We start from the raw sequence: 10236 nt of genomic DNA on the forward strand, positions 1-10236 counted from the left end.
TGTCTATATATCCTATTGGTTCTGTTTCTCTGGAGAACTCTGACTATCTTTGTCTGGTTTTGGTATCAGGGTGATGGTGGCCTCATAGAATGAGTTTGGGAGTGTTCCTTTCTCTGCAAGTTTTTGGAATAGTTTCAGAAAGATAGGTGTTAACTCTTCTCTAAATGTTTGATAGAATGCACCTGTGAAGCCATCTGGTCCTGGAGTTTTGTTTGTTGGGAGTTTTTTAAATCAGGGTTTCAATTTTAGTACTTGTTATTGGTCTGTTCATATTTTCTATTTCTTCCTAGTTCAGTCTTGGGAGATTGTACCTTTCTAAAAATTTGTCCATTTCTTCTAGTTTGTCCATTTTATTGGCATAGAGTTGCTTGTAGTAGTCTCATGATCCTTTGTATTTCTGTGGTGTCAGTAGTAACTTCTCCTTTTTTATTTCTGATTTTATTGATTTGAGTCCTCTCCCTCTTTTTCTTGATGAGTCTGGCAAATGGTTTATTAATTTTATCTTTGCAAAGAACCAGCTTTTAGTTTCATTGATCTTTGCTGTTGTATTCTTCATCTCTATTTCATTTATTTCTGCTCTGATCCTTATGATTTCTTTCCTTTTACTAACTTTAGAGTTTGTTTGTTCTTCTTTCTCTAGTTGCTTTAGGTATAAGCTTAGGTTTTTTGAGATTTTTCTTGTTTCCTGAGGTAAGATTATATTGCTGTAAACTTCCCACTTAGATCTGCTTTTTCCGTGTCCCATAGGTTTTGAATCATTTTGTTTTCATTGTCATTTGTCTCTAGGTATTTTTTAAAATTTCCTCTTTGATTTCTTCAGTGATCCATTGGTTATGTAGTAACGTATTGTTTAGCCTCCATATGTTTGTTACCGTTTTTTTCCCTGTAATTGATTTCTAATGTTATACTGTTGTAGTCAGAAAAGATGCTTGATATGACTTCAGTTTTCTTAAATTTACCAAGGCTTCATTTGTGACCCAAGATGTGATCTGTCCTGGAGAATGTTCCATGTGCACATGAGAAGAATGTGTATTCTGCTGCTTTTGGATAGAATGCTCTATAAATATCAATTAATTCCTGTCTAATGTGTCATTTAAACCCTGTGTTTCCTTATTAATTTACTATCTGGATGATCTGTCCATTGATGAAATTGGGGCATTAAACTCCCCCACTATTATTGTGTTACTGTCAGTTCTCCTTTTATGGCTTTTAGTGTTTGCCTTATATAGTGAGGTGCTCTTATGTTGGGTGCATATATATTTACAATTATTATATCTTCTACTTGGATTGATTCCCTTGATCATTATGTAGTGTCCTTCTTTGTCTCTTGTAACAGAATTTATTTTAATGTGTATTTTGTCTGATATGAGTATTGCTACTCCAGCTTTCTTTTGATTTCCATTTGCATAGAATACATTTTTCCATCCCCTCACTTTCAGTCTGTATGTGTCCCTAGATCTGAAGTGGGTGTCTTGTAAACAGCGTATATATAGGTCTTATTTTTGTATCCATTCAACCAGTCTGTGTCTTTTGGTTGGAGCATTTAATCTGTTTATGTTTAAGGTAATTACTGACATGTGTGTTCTTATTGCCATTTTGTTCATTGCTTTGGATTTGTTTTTGTGGGTGTTTTTTCTTCCCTTCCTCTTTTGTTCTCTTGTGATTTGATGACTAACTTTAGTGCTGTGTTTGGATTCCTTTTTCTCTCTTATGTGTATCTATTGTAGATTTTCAGTTTGTGGTTACCAAGAGGTTTGATATAGCAGTCTATATATACACAAGATTGTTTTAAGTTGCTGGTCTTTTAATTTCAAATGCATTTCCAATATCCTGCATTTGTGCTCTACTGTTCTCACAATTGCTGGGGTTTTTTGTTTGTTTGTTTTTTAAACATCTTTATTGGAGTATAATTGCTTTACAATGGTGTGTTAATTTCTGCTGTATAACAAAGTGAATCAGCTATACATATACATATATCCCCATATGCCCTCCCTCTTGCCTCTCCCTCCCACCCTCCCCTCTAGGTGGACACAAAGCACCGAGCTGATCTCCCTGTGCTATGCGGCTGCTTCCCACTAGCTGTCTATTTTACATTTGGTAGTGTATATATGTTCATGCCACTCTCTCACTTTGTCCCAGCTTACCCTTCCCCCTCCCTGTGTCCTCAAGTCCATTTTCTATGTCTGCACAATTGCTGGGTTTTTTGTTTGTTTGTTTGTTTGTTTGTTTTGCGATACTCGGGCCTCTCACTGTTGTGGCCTCTCCCGTTGCAGAGCACAGGCTCTGGACGCGCAGGCTCAGCAGCCATGGCTCACGGGCCCAGCCGCTCCGCGGCATGTGGGATCTTCCCGGACCGGGGCACGAACCTGTGTCCCCTGCATCGGCAGGAAGACTCTCGACCACTGCACCACCAGGGAAGCCCCAATTGCTGGTTTTGATAACATATTTGTGTGCAGATGATTTCCTACCTGTACTGTAATTTTGCCTTTACTGGTGAGCTTTTCCGGCTTCCTGGACTTGGGTGACTCTTTCCTTTCCCATGTTAGGGAAGTTTTCATATATTCTCTTCAAATATTTTCTCAGGTCCTTTGTCTCTCTCTTCTCCTCTTGGGACCCCTATAATGCTAATGTTGGTGAGTTTAATGTTATCTCAGACATCTATTAGACTGTCCTCATTTCTTTTCATTCTTTATTCTTTATTCTGTTCCTCAGCTGTGAATTCCACCATTCTGTCTTCCGGGTCACTTATCCATTCTTCTGCCTCAGTTATTCTGCAATTGATTCCTTCTAGTGTATTTTTCCTTTCAGTTACTGTATTGTTCATGTCTGTTTGTTTGTTCTTTAGTTCTTCTAGGTCTTTGTTAAACATTTCTCATATCTTCTCGATCTGTGCCTCCATTCATTTGCTGAGATCTTGGAACATCTTTACTATCATTACTCTGAATTCTTTTTCAAGTAGATTGCCTATCTCCACTTCACATAGTTGTTCTTCTGGGCTTTTATCTTGTTCCTTCATCTGGGACATATTCCTCTGGCCTTCTCATTTTTTCTAACTTTCTGTAAATATGGTTTCCATTCTGTAGGCTGCAGGGTCATTGTTCTTCTTGCTTCTGCTGTCGTCCCCCTGGTGGATGAGGCTGTAAGAGGCTTGTGCAGGCTTCCTGGTGGGAGGGACTGGCTCCTGCCAACTGGTGGGTGGAGCTGGGTCTTGTCCCTCTGGTTGGAAGGGACATGTCAGGGGGTGTGTTTATCAGGGAGCTGTGTGCCCAGGAAGACTTTAAGCTGCCTGTTTGCTGATGGGTGGGGCTGTGTTCCTGCCCTGTTGGTTGTTTGGCCTGTGGTGTCCCAGCACTGGAGCCTTACAGGCTGTTGGGTGGGGCCAGTCTTAGTGAGAAAATGCAGCCTCCAAAAGGGCTCACACCAATGAGTACTCACCAGAACTGCTGCTGCCAGTGTCTTTGTCCCTGCATTGAGCCACAGCCACACCCCGCCTCTGCAGGAGACCCTCCAGTACTAGCAGGTAGGTCTTGCCCAGTCTCTTATGAGGTCACTGCTTTTTTCCCCTGGGTCCTGGTGCACACAAGACCGTGTGTGTGCCCTCTAAGAGTGGAGGTTCTGTTTCCCCCAGTCCTGGGGAATTCCTCGATTAAACCCTGCTGGCCTTCAAAGCCAGATTCTCTGGTGTCTCCTCCTCCCATTGACAGACCCCCAGGCTGGGGAGCCTGACATGGGGCTCAGAACTTTCACTCCTGAGTGAGAACTTCCGTGGTATAATTATTTCCAGTTTGTGGGTTGCCCACCTGGCGTGTATGGGACTTGATTTTATCACAGTTGAGCCCCTCTTACCATCTCACTGTGGCTTCTTCTTTGTCTTTGGTTGTAGGGTATCTTTTTTGGTAGGTTCCAGTGTTTTTTGTTGATGGTTATTCAGCAGTTAGTTGTGATTCTGGTGTTTCCATAAGAGGAGGTGAGCTCATGTCCTTTTACTCTGCCATCTTCTTAAAAGATTTTTAAAATATTGTTTTTCTAAGGAATATTTTAAAATTTAATCCTTTTCTTATTTTAGGCCAAACTCATTTTCTCCTCATCCTTCCAGTAGTCACTATGTGGGGCTAAATTAAGCATTGTATCTACCATTAGTAATTAATATTCAACTGAAAAACAGTGCCAAAAATAAAAGTTTCAAACTTGAAAACTAAAGTATTTTGGAATATAAATTTTGAGAAGAATATTTCCAACACTTTTCCATTATGTAACATTTCAATAGTATTTAGAATGTGAAATGAGTTTCACAATTTTTAAAAAGTTCCACAATACTGTTGTGAAGAAAATAGGTAGTATGCATTGTGTGATTACAATCAGCTACCAGCTGAATATTTTAGACCACATTTTATGCACAATAGTTTCAAATTGGTAATTATTAAAAGATAAAGAAATTAAAGTTAATGTGCTAAGCTCTCAGCTAAGAGTATATTGTCAACTTGAGACTATATTGTTGTGAATGGTATGTAGATGTTTAGGATAAACAATCTTGTCTACGAAAATAGAATAAACTGGAACCTTAAGCTTTAGCACAGCAAAATGTTCTTTGTAGCTTTAGGTCTATAATGTTGAAGCAAGCTTACAAGCTTTGAACTGGTAATATTATGACTAATTAATAATAGGAAAGGAAAAGACAAGTAGAGGAATAAGAGCAAGAAGGAGGAAGAAAAGGAGAAGAATTACTTTTAGGTTACAGAGCATTTTTAAGATGTTACTACATAAAAATCCTATGAAATGGATATTATTATTTTTGTTTCATAGATAAGGAAACTGAGGCCCAATTTTTAAGTGAGTTACCTAACATCATATAAGTGTAATTGGAACCACATGAAATTGGTATTGTAGGATAAATATCATTAGTTTCAATATCTCTTGAGATAATCAAGTGTCTGTGCATGGGTGTGTGTATTCGCTAAATCACTTCAGCATCAATGAATAATCATTTTGCCATATGTTCCCAAAGTGAAATAAAAATAATGTCTACTTCCAACAGCTCATGCTTTATAACCATTTTATAACATTTAGAAAGTTTAACTAGAAACCTTTTCTCTTGGGCTGTATTTGAATGATTTATGATAATGTCCTTAGCAAAAAGATGCATCATTATTGTGATTAATCTCATTTGGTGACAGTACCATTGTAAAACTAAATCATCACGCTAGAAAGAAACAAAATCAGTAACTCCATTTAGCATATTTGGTGATGATGCTTGTTCAAGTATTTCAAAATTCACATTAAATTACCTCCATATGGCATTAAACACTGTTCATTGCCTGCTGAAGACCTCAGTCTAAAAAAATCAGTGATTTTTCCATTCCTATTGCATGCATGTGTTTAGACCTGTCAGCTACTTGAGATAAAACTGGTATTTGAAGGGAAACCACTATTATTAGTGCTGTTTTTGGAATCATTCTTTGCCTATGATTTTCAGGTGTGCAATTCTTTTCCTATTTGGAAAACATATTTTTCAGTAAACCGTGATCTCATAATATTCTTCATAACTCCTGACCCTAGATGAGATAGTGTTGCCAAGTTTTGAGTTTATTTCCATTCTTAATCTAGTCTATACCAATAAACTTGGTTTTATAGCACCACTTCATTTACCCTGATTTAAAACTCAAGTTGGAGTTCCATGGAACATTTAATTCTTCTATTTCAAGAAGACCAAAAACTATCTTGTTTCAAATAAACAGACAATTTTAGTGTTCTCATCTTTATCTGTCCTGCCCCATGGATATTATTCCTTCCTCTCCACAGCACAATCCACACATCTTTGTTATCTACTTATGAAGTATAGCTCTTTGTATACTTACCATCCTCACTGGAAGTAAGTCATTGGAAGTAAGCTTACTGAAACTGGGGCCTTGTCTCATGTATCTTCAACATCTCACCACCGGGCTAGACATTTCTACTGAGTAAATAACTGTCAAATGAATAGTAACATTTATAATGGTTCATGGCTAAAGTGTGTATGCTTACTTTGCTATGCACTTTACTTCTATTACCTTAGTTAATCCTTGCAGCAAGTCATGAAATAGATGCTATCATTATCCTCACTTTAGATATGAGGAAACTGAAACAACTGAGAAAGATGAAGTCACACAATGTTTTACACAATCATTATAGTGGTGAAGCCAGAATTCAATCTCAAGCAGCCTGACTCCAGAGTCAATGCCTTCAAGCACTGTCCCACAGCCCTGTTTTGCTTAAGAAGTATTTGTCATCAAAGAACTGATGATTCTTAATTACCAAGACTGTTTTATGACTTTTATTGATTACATTTGATATAGAATTACATTGCCATTTAATATGTTTTATTCATCATGGGTGATGGTTAATTTTATGTGTCATTTGACTGCGCCGAAGTATGCCCAGATAGCTGGTAAAACGTTATTTCTGGGTGTGTCTGTAAGGGTGTTTCTGGAAGAGATTAGAATTTGAATCAGTAGACTGAATAAAGAAGATCCACCCTCACTAATGTGGGAGGCATCATCCAAACTGTTGAGGGCCTGCATAGATAGACAGGCAAAGGAATTTTCTCTCTCTTCTTGACTTGGGACAGCCATCTTCTCCCGCTGTCCGACTTTGGAGCTCCTGGTTCTCAAACCTTCATACTCAGTGACTTATACTAGCAGCCCCATGGTTCTCAGGACTTCACAGCCTCGGACTGGGAACCACATATTCAGCTCCCCCAGTTCTTGGGCCTTTGGACTAGGACTGAATTATACCACAGGCTTTCCTGCTTCTCCAGCTTGCAGATTGCATTTTGTGGGACTTCTTGGCCTCCATAAACTGCATAAGCTGATTCCCATAATAAATCTCCTCTTATACATGTCTATATATCCTATTGGTTCTGTTTCTCTGGAGAACTCTGACTAATATATCATGGCTTGTGTGTTTGTTTGCATTTCAGTAAATAAGAACCCTTCATTATCCATGCTTTAGAGATGAGTGGACTTATGAAGATATTCCAAAACTAAAAAAAAAATGATATTCCAAAACTGTAGATAATCCAAAATGCTTTTTATATTTGGCATACTGTTTGTTTTTTGCATCAGAATTGACATTCTAAAAACGTTTTTTAGACTTTAAGTTTTACATACATACAGACTGGACCTTTCTCACCAATGAATCCTCAGCAACTAGCACAGTAGCTAGACCATAAGTGTTCAGAAAATTTTGAGTTTCATGACTAACTATTACTCTTGACATTATATTGTTTTTCTCTAAAAACAAGGCAAAGTGAGTAGTGCAGATGGATATATTAGGATCATAAAAGATTTGTAACAAAAAAGAATCAAGTTGTACTAGTGTGTGATCACCAAAAAAGATAAATCAATTGTTCTTTTTCTACCCTTTCTTACCCCAACCAAATTTGAGATGTTCATGTAGTTTCAATGCATGAAAAATATCTATGCTGGATCCTAAACAGAGGCTATAAAATTAGAAGTAGAAAATATAATAATTCTCTGCCTTGTAGAGGTTAAATGTGGTCTTAGGAGAAGGTGAAAGATTATCATCCAAAATCCTATTTAGCCCTAAGTTTTGAGAAGTGTCTTACTAATTAACTCAGCTCTTCAAAATATGTGTCAATAAATGCTTATCAGATCAGCATGTACTAACCCCCAAACAGAATGAGAAGAGAAGTATTTTGGAAACGGCACTCTACTTTCTTTTCTCCTGAGGCCCTTTCCCATATTGACAGCTAGCTATAAAGCATCCACTGATCCAAAAGGTAGTTGTCACATCAGAACCAGGGGAAAAACAGGCATTAAATTCATGCTGAGATATAAAATGCAGTGTTTTGGAAGACTGCCTGGTCTAGTTTTTACCAACTCCAGAATAGTTTTAAAAATAACAGGAAACTCTCTAGGTTGCAAGAAAAAGGGTAAAAATAAGAGAAGTATGGAGCTAGACATTGCCAGTGGTCTGAGTTGACTTAGGTTTAGCTCCCTAATTCAAAGTAGTGATCGCGGAAACCTTAGAGGAATTAGAAACCGAAGAGTGGAGACCACATGCGTATTTCTGAACCGATTACCAGTTTAGCATCTCAGGGCACATAAGAGTTTAGCAGATGGAAAGAGGGAAGTACATCTTATTATGATGAAAACAGTATACATAAAGCAGGGAGATCTTTATATTCACCTTTTCTCTGTCACCATGAGGTACCTGTATCCTCATGAAATGCTTCATGATAATCAGTCAAGACTTGCCTCCTCAGACCATATATAACAGAAAAAAGCAGCAAGTTTTGCCACAATATCAGAGTATAGTTTGCTTATCCTTCTACCCTTTTTAGAGTCTTCCTAAAACAGCATATCAATTATCAAATTAGTTGAAACATGATTTGATCAGGTTAATAGATGGAACATTGATTCAAAACACAGTCTCATTAATTTCACTGTCATGGAGTTAAACCAGCCTGATCCTGCTTTCATCTCTGAAGTACGTTATTTGACCAGTTTAACTGGAAAATGTATAGTTGGAAAATATTTTCCAACTTGCAAAAAATGCACTAATCTTTATCCTTGTGATAAAGATGCCAGTAAAGCTTGAGGAAGAAACCCCAGTTGAGATATATAAAAATGAACTACCAAGGAACTTTCAGGAAGACTAAAAATAAAGTTAATTTTGGAATAAATAAAAAAATTAGCATGAAATATTTTCTGAGTAAATAAAATCATACAGATTTATAAAAGAAGACATGATATAGGGTAAATTTATACAATGTGAAAATGTCATTTTTTTTATTCAAACAGAAAGAATTTTGGAATAAATAAAAAAATTAGCATGAAATATTTTCTGAGTAAATAAAATCATACAGATTTATAAAAGAAGACATGATATAGGGTAAATTTATACAATGTGAAAATGTCATTTTTTTTATGCAAACAGAAAGTCACAAAAATTATAATCATCCTCATCAGTTCACTCAATCCCACGTAATTAATATTTTTTTCACCTTGATCTTTTGTTAGCACTTTCATTTTAAAGTAACAACTAGAATTATGACTTATAACATTATACCAGAACACAAAAGATTTTTAGAAATTTCATGAAATGTCTGAAACATTTATATTAACATATTTCCATACAAATAACCCAAAGAAAGTTTAGTATTAGTTGTTTTGTTTGTTTGTTTATACTGCAGGTTCTTATTAGTCATCAATTTTATACACATGAGTGTAAACATGTCAATCCCAATCGCCCAATTCAGCACACCACCATCCCCACCCCATTGCGGTTTTCCCCCCTTGGTGTCCACACGCTGTTCTCTACATCTGTGTCTCAAATTCTGCCCTGCAAACTGGCTCATCCGTACCACTTTTCTAGGTTCCACATACATGCGTTAATATACGACATTTGTTTTTCTCTTTCTGACTTACTTCACTCTGCATGACAGTCTCTAGATCTGTCCGCATCTCAACAAATGACTCAGTTTTGTTCCTTTTTATGGCTGAATAATATTCCATTGTATATATGTACCACATCTTCTTTATCCATTCGTCTGTTGATGGGCATTTAGGTTGCTTCCATGACCTGGCTATTATAAATAGTTCTTCAATGAACATTGGGGTGCATGTGTCTTTTTGAATTATGGTTTTCTCTGGGTATATGCTCAGTAGTGGGATTGCTGGGTCATATGGTGACTCTTTTTAGCTTTTTAAGGAACCTCCATATACTGTTCTCCATAGTGGCTGTATCAATTTACATTCCCACCAACAGTGCAAGAAGGTTCCCTTTTCTCCACACCCTCTCCAGCATTTGTTGTTTTTAGATTTTCTGATGATGCCCATTGTAACTGGTGTGAGGTGATACCTCATTGTAGTTTTGATTTGCATTTCTCTAATAATTAGTGATGTTGAGCAGATCTTTGTGTGTCTCTTGGCCATCTGTATGTCTTCTTTGGAGAAATGTCTATTCAGGTCTTCTACCCATTTTTGGACTGGGTTGTTTGTTTCTTTAATATTGAGCTGCATGAGCTGTTTATATATTTTGGAGATTAATCCTTTGTCCGTTGATTTGTTTGCAAATATTTTCACCCATTCTGAGGGTTGTCTTTTTGTCTTGGTTATGGTTTCCTTTGCTGTGCAAAAGCAGTGAACTTTTGTTAGGTCCCATTTGTTTATTTTTCTTTTTATTTCCATTACTCTAGGAGGTGGATCAAAAAAGATCTTGCTGTGATTTATGTCA

The 10236-nt window shown here is 37.0% G+C and overlaps 1 long non-coding RNA gene across 5 annotated transcripts in view; it reads left to right on the top strand.

The window, feature by feature from the left end:
- Nucleotides 1-10236, top strand: part of LOC102979556 (uncharacterized) — a 140022-nt gene that overhangs the window by 103299 nt on the left and 26487 nt on the right. For 3 of the 5 annotated variants that reach the window (XR_448820.2, XR_008617683.1, XR_002891622.2), the window contains exon 1: nt 3339-3520. The exons of the other annotated variants lie outside the window; for them this stretch is intronic. This is a non-coding gene — a long non-coding RNA (uncharacterized lncRNA). Of the gene's footprint in view, nt 1-3338; nt 3521-10236 lie in introns of those variants that run through there. 5 annotated transcript variants of the gene reach the window in all.

Source organism: Physeter macrocephalus, chromosome 6, assembly GCF_002837175.3.
Source record: "Physeter macrocephalus isolate SW-GA chromosome 6, ASM283717v5, whole genome shotgun sequence".
Taxonomy (NCBI): Eukaryota; Metazoa; Chordata; class Mammalia; order Artiodactyla; family Physeteridae; genus Physeter; species Physeter macrocephalus.